We start from the raw sequence: 14,064 nt of genomic DNA, 5'->3' as shown, positions 1-14,064 counted from the left end.
AAATGTTTTAGGAATCATATGCAGTGGAAGCTTTTGCTGTCTTTTCACCGTCTGTGTTAATAAGTGAATCAACCTTCAGCAAATTAAACTATATTGCTAATATATTTTTTCAACCGTACACATAAAAAAATCAATTATTAAATTAATTACATTATAAAATATATATTAAAATATAAAATACATGTTAAAAATGAGTTATTATATATATTTATACATAATTTTATGGTGATTGATTTTTTGTGTGTGCATAATATTTTTAATATATTTAGAATGATCCTGTTAGAAAACTAACTATGATATAATAAATTTGGAGCAAACTAATTGAAAAATAGGTCTATTACAAAAAAAATTAATCCATACTATCTTAATTTTTTGAATTTTAAAATTAAAAATAAAATTATTTTTTAACTAGTTAGTTTTAAGTTGGCCACGTTCTAGTTAGTTTTTTAGACTTTTTCTATTTCTATAGATGGTAAGTTGAAAAGAAATTAAAGGCATGCTTGGCATAGCAATTAGTACTAGCCCGTGGGTGACATTTTGTAGTTTTTTTTCTTTTGGGTTTAGACTTTAGACCCCATTCTCATTTTTTTATTAAGAAATGTAAAAAGCATATTTATGGAATTTTGAAAAATTAAGATTTTCAAGTGAAACGGATGTTGTATTTTAATCTATTTATTTTACGCCTGGAAAAGGCAAAAATCTTGAAACGTAGATCCGAATCTAAGAGGTATGTATATAGTATCTCCCAATTCACAAACAACCTTTTACCATTATACACTAAAGATTAAAATTTTGTGTCGTAAAAGAAAAGAGAAAAATGAAAATATGAAAATGATCGTCTTAGACGCTTAAAAAAAAAAAGAAAAAGAAAATATGGGCAGTTAGTTGCAGTGCTGACATCGTTTAACCCCTCCCATATTATTCTTTACTTTTACAGCTAAGGAATTATAAAAGTACGGAACGACATACATAGGTTTCTTTTTTTTTTTTTTTTTTACTTATATATTTATTTATTTACACATTTTTACTGGACATAAGCTCTAGAGCTCTAGCTGTTTGGATATAGAGCATGTAGCAAATAGCAATAATGGAAACAAGCCTATCCTCAAAATCACATCTAGAGATGTTCAAATCCAAACCGATCCAAATTAAATCGCTCATTCAATTCAATTTAAATCGAAAATCAATTAAAATCGCACTAATTTGGATTTGATTGGATTCTATTTTTTGCAAACCGTTAGACTGGATCGGATTTCGGATCTACTTTTCATAACCGATCCAATCCAATCCAAACCGCACAATGTGCTATAATATTATTATTTTATTATTATATATACAATTATATTTATAACATGTTTAATTTGTTTTCTAAGCTTCACTCTCTCATATCCAATATTTTTTCTCTAAAATTTAACTGGAGTTGGTCTAATAATTAGTTTATTAATCTATTTAAATAAATATTGGAAGTTCGAATTTCGCCTTATACATACAGTAATTTATTAGTCAGCAATAGACTCTTAAATAGAGCTCAAATTTACAAATTATTTTTTTATCTATCAGACTAAAAAATACTATAAAAAACCAAAAAAATATTTATTCTCTAAAAGTTTCAATTTAACTTTGATATATATTACTTAATATTTAAAATATTAGCAACTTAGTAATAGTATCTAATTAAATAAAAAGATAAACTAATCTATTTTTTAAAAATTTCAGACAATTTAATATCTAAAATGAAAGATTAATTTATGACATTTTAAAAAATTTAAAATATTTAAGATAAGAGATTAATTTAATAAATAATTTTATTATCTGACATAAAAATGATTAGATACCAGTTTATCCTATCCCAAATTTTTTTGTACCATATCACCTGGTTTTCATCTAGTTTTACCTCTAATCCATTACCACTAAAATCGGCTTCACCCAACAAAATTCAGAATTTATGACTGGTCAAACGAGATAACCCTCCAAAATCTCTCCAATCAAATCGTTAGAATATAAAATATCAGAGCATTAGCAAGAGACTCCGCAAAACAAGCATCAATAATACGTATAACCGCCTAAAGCTATCCCTATATATACGAGTGACCAACTTAGTTACAAGTATGATATACATTCAGTCTTACTCTGAATTACTTAACACTCTTACTTACTTGAGCGTTGGAGTCCCTTTGTAGGTGTCCAATGCCGCCTTCTCCTACAAGAAGAACGATGTTCCTTCCTCTTACTCCCAAGGAAAGCAAGTTCAAGCACTAGCAGAACAAGCTATACCTCGAAGATATCTTTTGACGCCCACCGTGGAGTCGTATATCTAAGCCTACCATCTTTTCTGTCTGATTTTTACCTTCTTTTGCAGGATGTAATTAATGGCGAAAGAGCAAAATCTTGCAACGCACTATAAATTTCAATTTTTCCGATAATATTATCTAGCGGTATGCTGTTTTAATTACATACTATCCATTTTCGATTTTCATATTTACATCAGAAATGTTGGCCTCGTAAGATTATATAACTATTTGACCAAATAGCAAAATTAGTTTCATTATCTTTGATCAAGAATAAAATTCCATATGATCTAAACAATTTGAACATGAATAATTTCGTACTTTCAAGATGTTAGTTCAAAAAGACTTATCATCATTTCCACTCCTTTAGTAATAGTGAATCTTTCAAACTCATTTGGAATTTATATATTATTTGTGAATACAAGTTCTGTCTTATTTTTTATTCCACATTGCTTTATAGCCTTTACTCTATTCACAATATTTATTCTTATACTAATGGTTCTTTTTCTTCTTATAGCAATTTTTAATTAGTTTTCAATAAAGTAGCATAAATGTGAAATTACTTATTTTTATTGACACAATGAGATATATTTATTCTCAATTCTTTTTATCTATCGCAAATTTCTATTGCTAATAACTAGTAAGTACTATTCTATTTTTTAATAGCATTTTGATTGCTCAATACTCATACGGTCCCATTTGTGTTGTTCCTTCGTTAATTTCAATTATTTATTTCTTTGGCTTTAGCCAATAAAAAATGTGTTTGCATTGTCACATTTATCTTATATATTACCATATCATGATATCTTTGAGATTAATATAAAAAGACAAAATTAAAGTTGACTCCAAAGCTGTCAATAGATGAAATAAATTCTGCCAAATGCTCTACTAACGTTATCTAACGGGATTCAGTTATAGTTTTTACCGATGAATTCAAAACATAAATTTACAATACAATAAAAAAAAGTCCAAAAATTAAATTGAAAATTGAATGACAATTGAGAGGCGAATAGCTGCTTATATATTCTTTTATTTTAATCTTCAATACGACATGGCCTATTATAAAATATACACTAACCTATGTACTTTAACCATTTTACGTTATATTTAGTTGCATATTATCAATATTATCAATCTGTATTTCATTGTTGATTATCAATATTATCAATATTAGCAATAGTACCGCCATGCGGATTATATTATAACTCGAACAATTTGCACTTTTCAATGACCACTCGACACCAAAATCAATATACAAAGACGTATGGTGATGTGTTATTTTTTCATTAATGATATCTTTACTTTTTTACTTTCAATTTTTCTTATTATTTTCATCATTCCTAATTGATCTATAAGTCATCTCATACACGATAAACATAAACCACTCTGCCACGAATCTTCAGAATCATATACAAATCTTCGACCAAGATATACTCCCCATAAAGCACGTTACCAAGTTATATATCACCAATTCTTTTCATACCAAAACAAACTTACAATTCGGATGGTCAAATTTCAAAAGCAAATTACAAATCAATTGACAATGAGTCAACTGCTCAAACTTATCTAAAAGAATACCCAAATTCATTATTCAAATTCAGCTCACCTTACTGAATTATAATTTGGTTTTCAAGCAAATCACGATTTTTACTCCTCTATTGTTTGAAGATACTTTTTTTTAAAAGTAAAATAGCTCAACACATTAAAGTGGAGCAAACAGTATCAAACAAACAAAAAGACAGGCAACTCCCACAAACTCCTTGAACAGAGGAACAACATCCCCACGTCATCTCCGGCATAGCCATCAACAACCCTAGGGATGCATACCTCCCCACTCATTGCATCTAAGGATGGTCAATGTAATGATATCTTCTACGCCTTTCTTTTGATTCTGAAATATCCTCATATTTCGCTCCATCCAAATATGCCAAATGATCGCACAGAAATACCTTAACCGCTGCTTTCGATCCTCTTTCCTTCGTGGCTCATCTGTCCAACTCAGGAAATGGTTCTTCATTAACCTCGGGACAGCCCATAGCTGGCTAGCCATAGATAACCATACACTCCACACCTGCCAAGCAAAATCACAGCCAAGAAATAAGTGATGGACCTGCTCAACATCCTTATTACATAAAACACAGCTCTTATCATCTTGGCTAATAATCCCGATCCGACTTAGCCGTTCTTTGGTGTTCACCCTGCCTACCAGGACGAACCAAGCAAACAGCTCAACCCTTGGTGGAACCAAACCTTTCCATATGGTCTTTGTGAAGCTGTAGCTGGTTACCTCCTCCGATAGCATTCCTTCTTGTAGCACCTGCACAAAAGAGTTAGTCGAAAAGATACCAAGTTTATCATATTTCCACACAACTCTATCCTCCCTGTTATTCGCTAGCCTCACAGGTCTCAAAGCCTCATTTAACTGACTCAGAAGGTCTAACTCCCATTGAAAGAGCTCCATCCTCCATTAAAAATTCCAAACCCACTCTAGCCCATCCCAAAACCCACACTCCCCAATCACCGCCCTACATTGGTTTGAAACAGAGAAGAACCTAGGGAATCGATCTTTCAAGGAACCACACTGCAACCAAACATCCTCCAAAAACCGGGTCTTTCGGCCGTCCCCAATCTCCATTGCCAGACCTGTGATCATCTTATCCCGCAGATGTTGCCCCTAAAATTCTATATGGCATATATCCCTCCATGGGCCTCCTCTAGTAGGCAGCACTTGAGAAGACAGTAACTCATTCGGCCTCAAGTTATTACAGGAGCAGATCACCTTCTTCTACAATGGGCACTCTTCCTTAGCAAAACGCCACCACCACTTAAACAACAGTGATGAGTTCCGAATCATAGCATCCCCTACTCCCAGCCCACCATATTTCTTCGGGGCCTGTACCAACTCCCATTTCACCAACGCCATTCCCTGCCTCCCATCCTCCCTACTCCACAGAAATCTTCTCTGTAGGGAAATTAGCTTCTTAGCAACTGCCTTTGGCATCTTGTATAAGCTCAGATAATACACTGGTAAGCTATTCAAGACTGATTTTATAAGCACCAGCTTACCCGCTTTATTTAGCACCTTAGCTTTTTAAAGGCTTAGTTTCTCCTCCACCTTATCAATTATTGGCTTCCAAGTCTTAACCAATCTCGGATTAGCTCCTAAGGGGACTCCGAGGTATTTCACAGGGAGTGTACCTTCCTTGCAGCCCCACAAACTACACATACAGTGCACCCACTGCTCTTCACAGTTGATTGGAATCAAGCTGGACTTATCGAAGTTGATACTGAGCCCTGACATCAACTCAAACCATCGCAGCAGCCGCTTGTAATTATGCATCGTCTCATCGTCTGGTGGGCAGAACAGAATGGCATCATCAGCAAACTGAAGGTGTGAAAGCTCCACACTGTCTCGGCCAACCAGCAAAAGAGAAATACATCCGTTCCTAACCGCCTCACCAATCATCCTATGCAGTACATTGACAACCAGCACAAACAAGAAAGGAGAAAGCGGTTCACCTTGTCTCAAACTCCTTTCCATTTTAAATGGTTTAGACGGCGAACCATTAATCAAAACCGACATCGAAGCTGTGGTCACACACTCCATCACCCAAGCCCTCCACCTGCGCCCAAAACCCATCTTCTCCAGCACAAGATCTACAAAGCTCCATTTGACTCTGTCATATGCCTTTTGGAAGTCTAACTTGATTATGGCTGCCTCATTTTTTCTCCTTTTAAGCCAGTGTACCGTTTCACATGCTATGAGAGTCCCATCATGAATTTTCCTACCCTGCACAAAGGCACTCTGAGTCTCTCCTACTAGTCCAGGCATCACTGCTCTCATCCTCCTAACAAGCACTTTTGAAATGACCTTATACACACACCCAACCATACTGATAGGTCTGAGGTCTTTGATTTTCTTCGCACCAGTGAACTTAGGGGCCAACGCCACCCACGTAATATTGGAATCCGCAGGTAGCCTGGAAGTCTAAAAGAACCCCGTAAATATCTCGACTTAATCAACTAATCAAAACCGAGCTATACTTCGGTTTTCAAACGCACAAGCTACCAAACTATCTATCAATTAAACAAACCGACATCTATAAGTCGAACTCATTTCAAACAATCCAACACCTATGAGTCAGAATAATTTCAAGCAAACCGATCTATATAAGTTGGTACAACTCCAAATATGCTATGCCCAATTCCAAACTGATCTATTACTTCGGTTCACCAATTTTCCAAACAACTCAACAACAACCAACGATATCCATTTGACCTATCAACAACAGTTCTCACTGATTACTACTAGTCATACCTATTCAATCTTATAATTTCAAGAGCAACACATATCACTCAGCCTATCTTGTATAATTACTCAGCCTATTGACATTTACCTCTTTTTCTCATCAATATTTCTACGCCTTATAAGTCAAAAATAATTTTTTTCAAACTATTCCAAAGCATCAACTGGCATATAGAACAATTATTATGCAAATCATGCTACCTCTATTAACCAAAAGCATCGTATATATAAAGCAAATGAGTACCAGTTCATCAAAAGCACAAACAGTTTCCAACAAAACCAAATCCAAACAATCCGACAGTTATTCATTGGAACAAATACAATCATACTTTCTTCTATAAAGTCTAATTCAATTCAAACAACCCGACACTTATATGGTAGAATAAATAACTCCAAACAAATTCGTATCTATAAGTCGAAATAAGTCCAAATGAAGCCGATGCATACCAAATATCTTTTTCAAAGAAATATTTTATTCTCCATGCATCAGAAATTGTGGGCTTATCCTCCTTATTTAACCATTATTCCTAATCATTCTTAAATTTCTTTTACTTTACTATTTACCTACATCAAATTCCAAGCATGACTATCATTTTTTCATACAACAAGTTGCTTGGGGGCTACTGCTATTATTATCACTATTCCGAACTAGGATTACTGTCACTATTCCGAGCTAAATTTATCATTCCGATTTATAACACCACAAAACTCATAAGCTCAACCCGTCGTATCACCACAAAAATACAACAGGTCAAGCTTGGAGCTTTAACTATTCTCGATTCCGAGCTATACCTCTGAAGCACAACCTGTTATAGCTCGATTCCTTAAAAACAGGTCGAGCTTATGTCCAACTTCAACTATTCCAAGCCATACCTATAAAGCTTGACCTGTCATCATCCGAACCCCGCAAAACAGGTCAATCTTGGGGGTTATGATCCGTTACCACTAAAACCGGCTTCACCCAACAAAGCTCGGAATTGATGACTGGTCAAACGAGATAACCCCCCAAAATTTCTCCAATCAAACCGTTAGAATATAAAATATCGGAGCATTAGCAAGAGACTCTGCAAAATGTAACAACCCCGGTTTTCGAGTACGCGAGATCTTTTCTGAAAGTACGGATTTCTCCGGAGGATCAGTAAGGGGAGAACCTTTGATATATCATCAAGTATCTCAATCCTCATTGTCATTATGTTATTTTTAAGTTATAACCTTTTCTGAGGCAAGCTCGATAACGCGGTCACGAAGAACCTAGTTTTTGAACCGTATCAGTTAGGAGTTTTGATTCGGTTTTTCGTAAATAGTCTCAGTTTGACAAACCGGACTCGATTTATGAGAGAAGAGAGATAATAGTATAATATTATCATTATATTAGTATTAAAAAATGCTTGAATGATATTATAAGGTTACCTGGTCTGTTTTAGTTAAAAACAGAAAATCGGTTTAACCGGATTTATGGTTTACTGGTGCAGCTTAGCACCAGCACTCTCTGATGACTTTAGCAATGCTAAGGCCTCATCATACATGTTCTATTCTCGTAATAAATATTTTACTAGTGTCATTTATGCTAGTAGCTCAGAAAATAATTTTTAGAGATGTTTTTACGAGTGTTCCGATACATCTAGTTTTAGTAGTTATACACCTGAGATATTTTAATATTATTTTAATCCACCTCCAAGCCAACCAATCACAACTCACCCTAAACCCCCAAAACCCCCAAGGCTGGCTCATTTTCACTTTGTGGCCGAAAATAGAAAGAGAGAAAAAGAGAGAAAAGTTCTTAGTTCCAAATCTTCAAAGCTTGATTTCTGCTGAACTAAAACTCAAATCAAAATTCCAATCCGACCAAAATGATCCTCTCTTCTTCCTTTACATAACCATGTGACTTATCAAGGCTGGAAATAAGGTGAGATGGCTGTCTCCCTCCCTCTTCAATTCGGTTTTCAAGGAAACATGCTTAAACAAGTATTTTCTTGATGTTCTTCCTTAGATCTCTTGCTTAGCTTGACTTGTGGGCTAAAGATCTTTGATTTCCTGCACATTTAAGGTGAGGATAACCTTCCTAAGATGCTGCTGAAGTTTGTTTAGTTGATGATTTAGAGTTTTAAAGTTGTTCTTTATGTGTTTTAGGAGGAAAAAAGTGCTTTAAGAACACTTCAAAGAGTAACCGGATTTGGAGCAGCAAATCAAGGTAGGGTGTCACGAAATTAATCTTGATTATTTGTGTTTGAGTTGTGTGAATGTTGTATGATTTGGCTGTGCTAAAAGTTGGTTGCATATATGATTGATTCTTGGTGAAAATTTAGTGAAATTTTGATAAAATTTGATGAAATTCAAGCTTTAAAGTTCATGTTCTTGGGGCAGCTGGAAAAACGAAACCCTAGGCTTAAATTGAGGCTCAATTTGTGTTGAAATCATGTAGAAAAGATGGGGTTTTAGTGGCTGCTAATTTATTATGAATTATAGTAAAAATCGGTTGCTGGAAAGACTGAAAAACGGGTAAAAACAGAGAAAGAATCTGAAGAATTTATGAAGAACATGAAGAACACTTTGAGTGTGATGAAGAATAATAAAGAACAGGCTTTAGATCCTTAAAAGGGCAAGGAAGTAAAATTTTTGGTGTTTAAGGGGTTATTTGGTAATTTCTGAAAGTTAGGGTGGTAAAAGTAGAAATACTAAAAGTTACGGGTGGTAAAAAGTGAATTTTAAAGGTTAAAAGTAAAAGGTACGTTAATTTTCGAAAATTAATGATAAAATAATAAATAATAATAAAATATTAAATAATAATATTTAATTAAAAATAATATTTTAATAAAAATAATAAAATAATACAGAAAAGGCAGTTTTCTGTAAAAGTTTTAGAAAGACAACTTTAAGCGCAGAATCCCATAATTACCTTCATAAAACACTTAGGGAGTGGTAAGAACATATTAGTGAGGTAAAGATAAAAAGTTGAAGAAAAGATAAAAATCGAAGAAAAAGTCTCTGTAAAGTTTTAATGACAGAAAAACAGACAGAGACTATCGAACAAACTAGGGCAACATAGTTAGTCCTTGAGTTGCGACTAGGGTTAGGTATTATATGAAAAGTTAAACTATTTTAGTATAGACTTAATGAACCTATACTTGGGACAGGATAACTGTTCATACCAAAATTTACATAAGCTTTAAATACACATGTTAAACAGAGAAATCAGAGCAGGGTAAAGAGACTAAGAGCAGAAGGCTTATTGAAAAGTTATTTGTTGCTAGCGGTAACCCAAGAGATATTATATATACATTTGTTGCTTAATGCAACCCAAGGGATATTGTTTGCTTATTCGTTGCTTAATGCAACCCAAGAGATAATATTTATTATCTGTTTCTTAAAGCAACCCAAGAGCTTCTGTAGGAAAACTAGGATACCTACAGCAATTTTCCGTTCCCAAGAGTATATTTCCTGCGAGTAGAAAGCAGAGGCTGTCTCAATAGAGCTGCTAATAATTATATGCGCATTTATTTGAACGGAAGATCGTATCCGGGAAATCGTGAACTCGTGACCGGATAAATGTCGGGTAGGGGTGTGCATGGCCCGGCCCGAAGACCCGGCCCGGTCCCGAACACTTTAGGGGCTAATTTGATGTGATTTCATCGGGTCTAGGGCCGGGTATGGGTCTCAAAAGTAGACCCGGTCATTATTTCGGGTCGGGTCTGGGCCATAGCTCGGGTCACCCGAAATCGGCCCGGTGGCCCGGTCATCATACATAATTAATATTTTGTGTTATTAGTGATGGATAATGGCTATTATTATGTGAAATTTAAGTATTGTAAACTTTAATATTTTGTGTTATTAGTCATTATATATAAGACTATAAGTTAATATTTTATGTTTAAAATGCATAAAACTTTAGACTAATGCATAATCTTGTGCTATTTGTATTGATTTAAATATTTGGTGTTATTAGGCAATATTAGTATTGATTATGGTTATACTTTAATTTTAGAGAAGAGTTAGTTCTTATTATATTTTTCTAAGTGAATTTATCATGTCAAATAATGGTTGGAGTTTTGGAAATTTGGATATTTTTACATGCTAACTTACAAGAAGGTATCAAGGTAATATAATGTTAACGGCCCGGTTTTCACCCGGTTTTTACCCGGTATAATCGTGGCCCGAAAGTGTATAGGTTTCATCGGGTCTAGGGTCGGGTTCGGGTCTAACAAATAGACCCGGTATATATTTCGGGCCGGGTCTGGGTCACATCAAACCCGGTTTCACCTGGCCCATGCACACCCCTAATGTCGGGAATGCAGGTGCTAACCGACACATGAGCTCATGGCCTGTATTAGGACTAGACATGCATCATTCTTGTCTGTGCATCATTCTCTGTTGCATTCCTACTTGTGTGCGATCTATTTCTTTATGTTTGTTTGCTCGAGTGCTATGTCTGTGCTTTATCTTCTTGTATTCTTCTGCTTATGTTATGTTCTTTGTTTTTCTATCTATTTTTAACTTCTGTTTACTACTTTACTGTATTCTATTATCCATCTGCTAATCGAAAACGAATAAATGAATGTAACTAATAACCCCGACCCTACTAAGAACTCCCCAGTTCTTACCCCTTCTCTCTCCCTTCCCCCTTCAGATGGAAGTAAGAGTACCTTACCGTAGTTCGTTGATGATGGTTCTGCAAAGAGGATTCTGCTCTAGATAGTCTTCTGAGTCTAGGGTGAATATCGTTCTCTGTTTATATGTATATACTGTGAGACCAGCCGATGTCTACACCCCGTTTGTACGTGAACTTTAACCTAAATCCTGTGTACGAGACTCCTGTTGTGTGGCTACTTCATGAGGTACCAGAGAGACGTCCTGTGGAAAAGTCTGATCGTGCAAAGGAGTAGCAGATGCTGTTTTACCTTTTGATGACGTTCCACCTGACTTAAGTTTTGAAGACCTAGAACGTACTTTCCCCCGCTTTAGTAGTTTAGAGGGACTAGGTGAGTATAGAGTCTAGGCTAGTTTAGGTGCCAGCTTAGGGACCTCTTGAACAGGTCAAGACCTGGGATGTTGTATGTATATATATGTATATAGTTATTATCTAGCTATATCTAGGGGTGTTCTAACTAAAGGTCTATACTCTAACAAAGGCTGGATCACTAAGTGTTGCTAGCTACTTGTGATGTATTTATGTGTGGTTGCTTATAACTGTTTTATCTGTTATCAGTTGTGAGTTGATTATAAATGATTCTATCTATTAATCCAAACGTTTTAAAAAAAATATACCTCGCCAATTAACTACGCTTTTAACAACGAATCAGGCTCATATGATAAATAATAGATAATAATTAGGAAGACAAATTAGTAGCGCTCAGTTTCCAGTATGATCTAGACATATTGAAAATTGAGTCGTTACACAAAACAAGCATCAATAATACGCATAATCGTTTAAAGCTATCTCTATATATACACGAGTGACCAATTTAGTTACAGATATAATATACATTCAGTCTTATTCTAAATTACTTAACACTCTTACTTACTTGAGTATTAAAATTTTTTTGCAGGTATTTAATACTGCTTTCTCCTACAAGAAAAACGATATTCCTTCCTCTCACCTTCAAATAAAGCAAATTCAAGTACTAACAGAATAAACTATACCTCAAAAATATCTTTCACAAAGAAACAACCCCAAATCAAAAGCAACACAATCCCAATAGCGCAATTGCTAAATATTGGAGTCTCGATGTTTAATTTATTGTTAAGTAAGATTGGGTTGGATTAGATGTGGAAGCATGGTTTTGCTAATTGACTGAAGAATGAGCTAGACCCCGCAAAATTATTTAATTTGTTTTCATTATTCCGTGCAATGATTATTAGGTGTGAATGTGTGTGATGATATACTAACATTAACAATTAAACAAGTATAAAAGTAAGAGGGATGCATGTGCTCTCTTGGATTGTTTCTCTGCCAATTTCCTATCCCCGCCACCTCTTTTGTTTTTTTCTTTCATTTGGCTTTTGGATATTTGTTCCCTTTCGCAGTTGTAGACACCGAAATTTTTTTACAAGCATATATTTTTAATTAAAAAATATTACTCATATATTAAAATCAGCTATTAAAATTAGCTATCAATATTAATTTAGTCATTATTAATGGACGGCTACAAATTAAGACGTTAGAATTTTCACAACTCAAATTACCAACACATAACTCGATCGTTATACTTTAAATTTGGCCGTTATAGTCTGGTTCATTTCCGTATTACTTGGTAACTGTCACCTATTACTCAGAGAATAAGTCTTAATTAATTTTCTATAACTCGGCCAATAAAACCTATACCTCGACCCAAATTTATCCATTAGTCTATCAGCTATAGCTCAATCCAAATTTACCTCTTGATCCGTTAGCTATAACTCGACCTAATTATACATATAAATTAGAATCCAAGTGAAATAATCAAGGTGACTTATCTTTAGTTAGAGAAAATCTCGACTATAATAGAATCATCTGAAATACTACGTTGTACGCTATTCACTCTAATAACATATACCTCATCTTATATTTTTTCTTACTTGAGCGTTGGAGTCTCTTTGCAGGTTTCAATCTCCTTTGGTGTCCCTATAACTGAAGTATAGCTTGATGTCTGTGCTCTTAAGACAAAAGACTCCATATAAACGGGAGGAGTTATACCTCGGCTCAGATTACTGTGTAGAAACAAATGTATTTATATATAAATATGTATATAATTTAACTTATTTTCAATATAGATTTATATTTCAATTTATATTTTATATTGGTAATTAATTTTTGTGACTAATTTTAATATACACATAATATATAGTCGTATTAATTAAGTCAAACTAAATTCTTGTATATTATTTTTTATATATGTGCACTCTTTTTTATTTTTATTTTTTTTAATTTTTCTTCTCCTACTATTTTTTTTAACAAATTTATTAAACACATAAATTTTTAAATTTATGTATAACACAAAAATTTTAAAAAATCGTATGCATAGAATATTGATCCACCCACTTTTTCTCTTATATATGTTCGGTGAAATTATTGAACACAGAACCCAAAACAACGATAATAAAAGTAATATTTATCAAAATTTTCGGAACTTTGTGCAAACACATTTTATATTATATCAATAAGTTTATATGCTATGTGTAAAATTTTTTATGTTATATCAATAGTTTATGGATAATGTACAAAAATTTTGTTATTAACTGCAGAAATTTTTATATCATACCAATAAATTTTTGTGTATTTTAAATTTTTAACAGAAACGTGTGCATGTGTTAATTTTTAACTGAACTTATGCTAGCTTAATTGAATTTAGTTGCTAAAATACTTATACATGTAGCATTGTTTAAATTTATAATTAATTATATATAAATAAGATTCATTTTTGTTGTGAAATACATGCGATTAATTTGTGGTGATGGAATAACATATCCGTGGACTCTCATGCTCCACATTTTTCA

Source organism: Arachis ipaensis, chromosome B1, assembly GCF_059453495.1.
Source record: "Arachis ipaensis isolate K30076 ecotype BB chromosome B1, ASM5945349v1, whole genome shotgun sequence".
Classification (NCBI taxonomy): domain Eukaryota; kingdom Viridiplantae; phylum Streptophyta; class Magnoliopsida; order Fabales; family Fabaceae; genus Arachis; species Arachis ipaensis.
Note: the sequence above shows the minus strand (reverse complement) of the source record.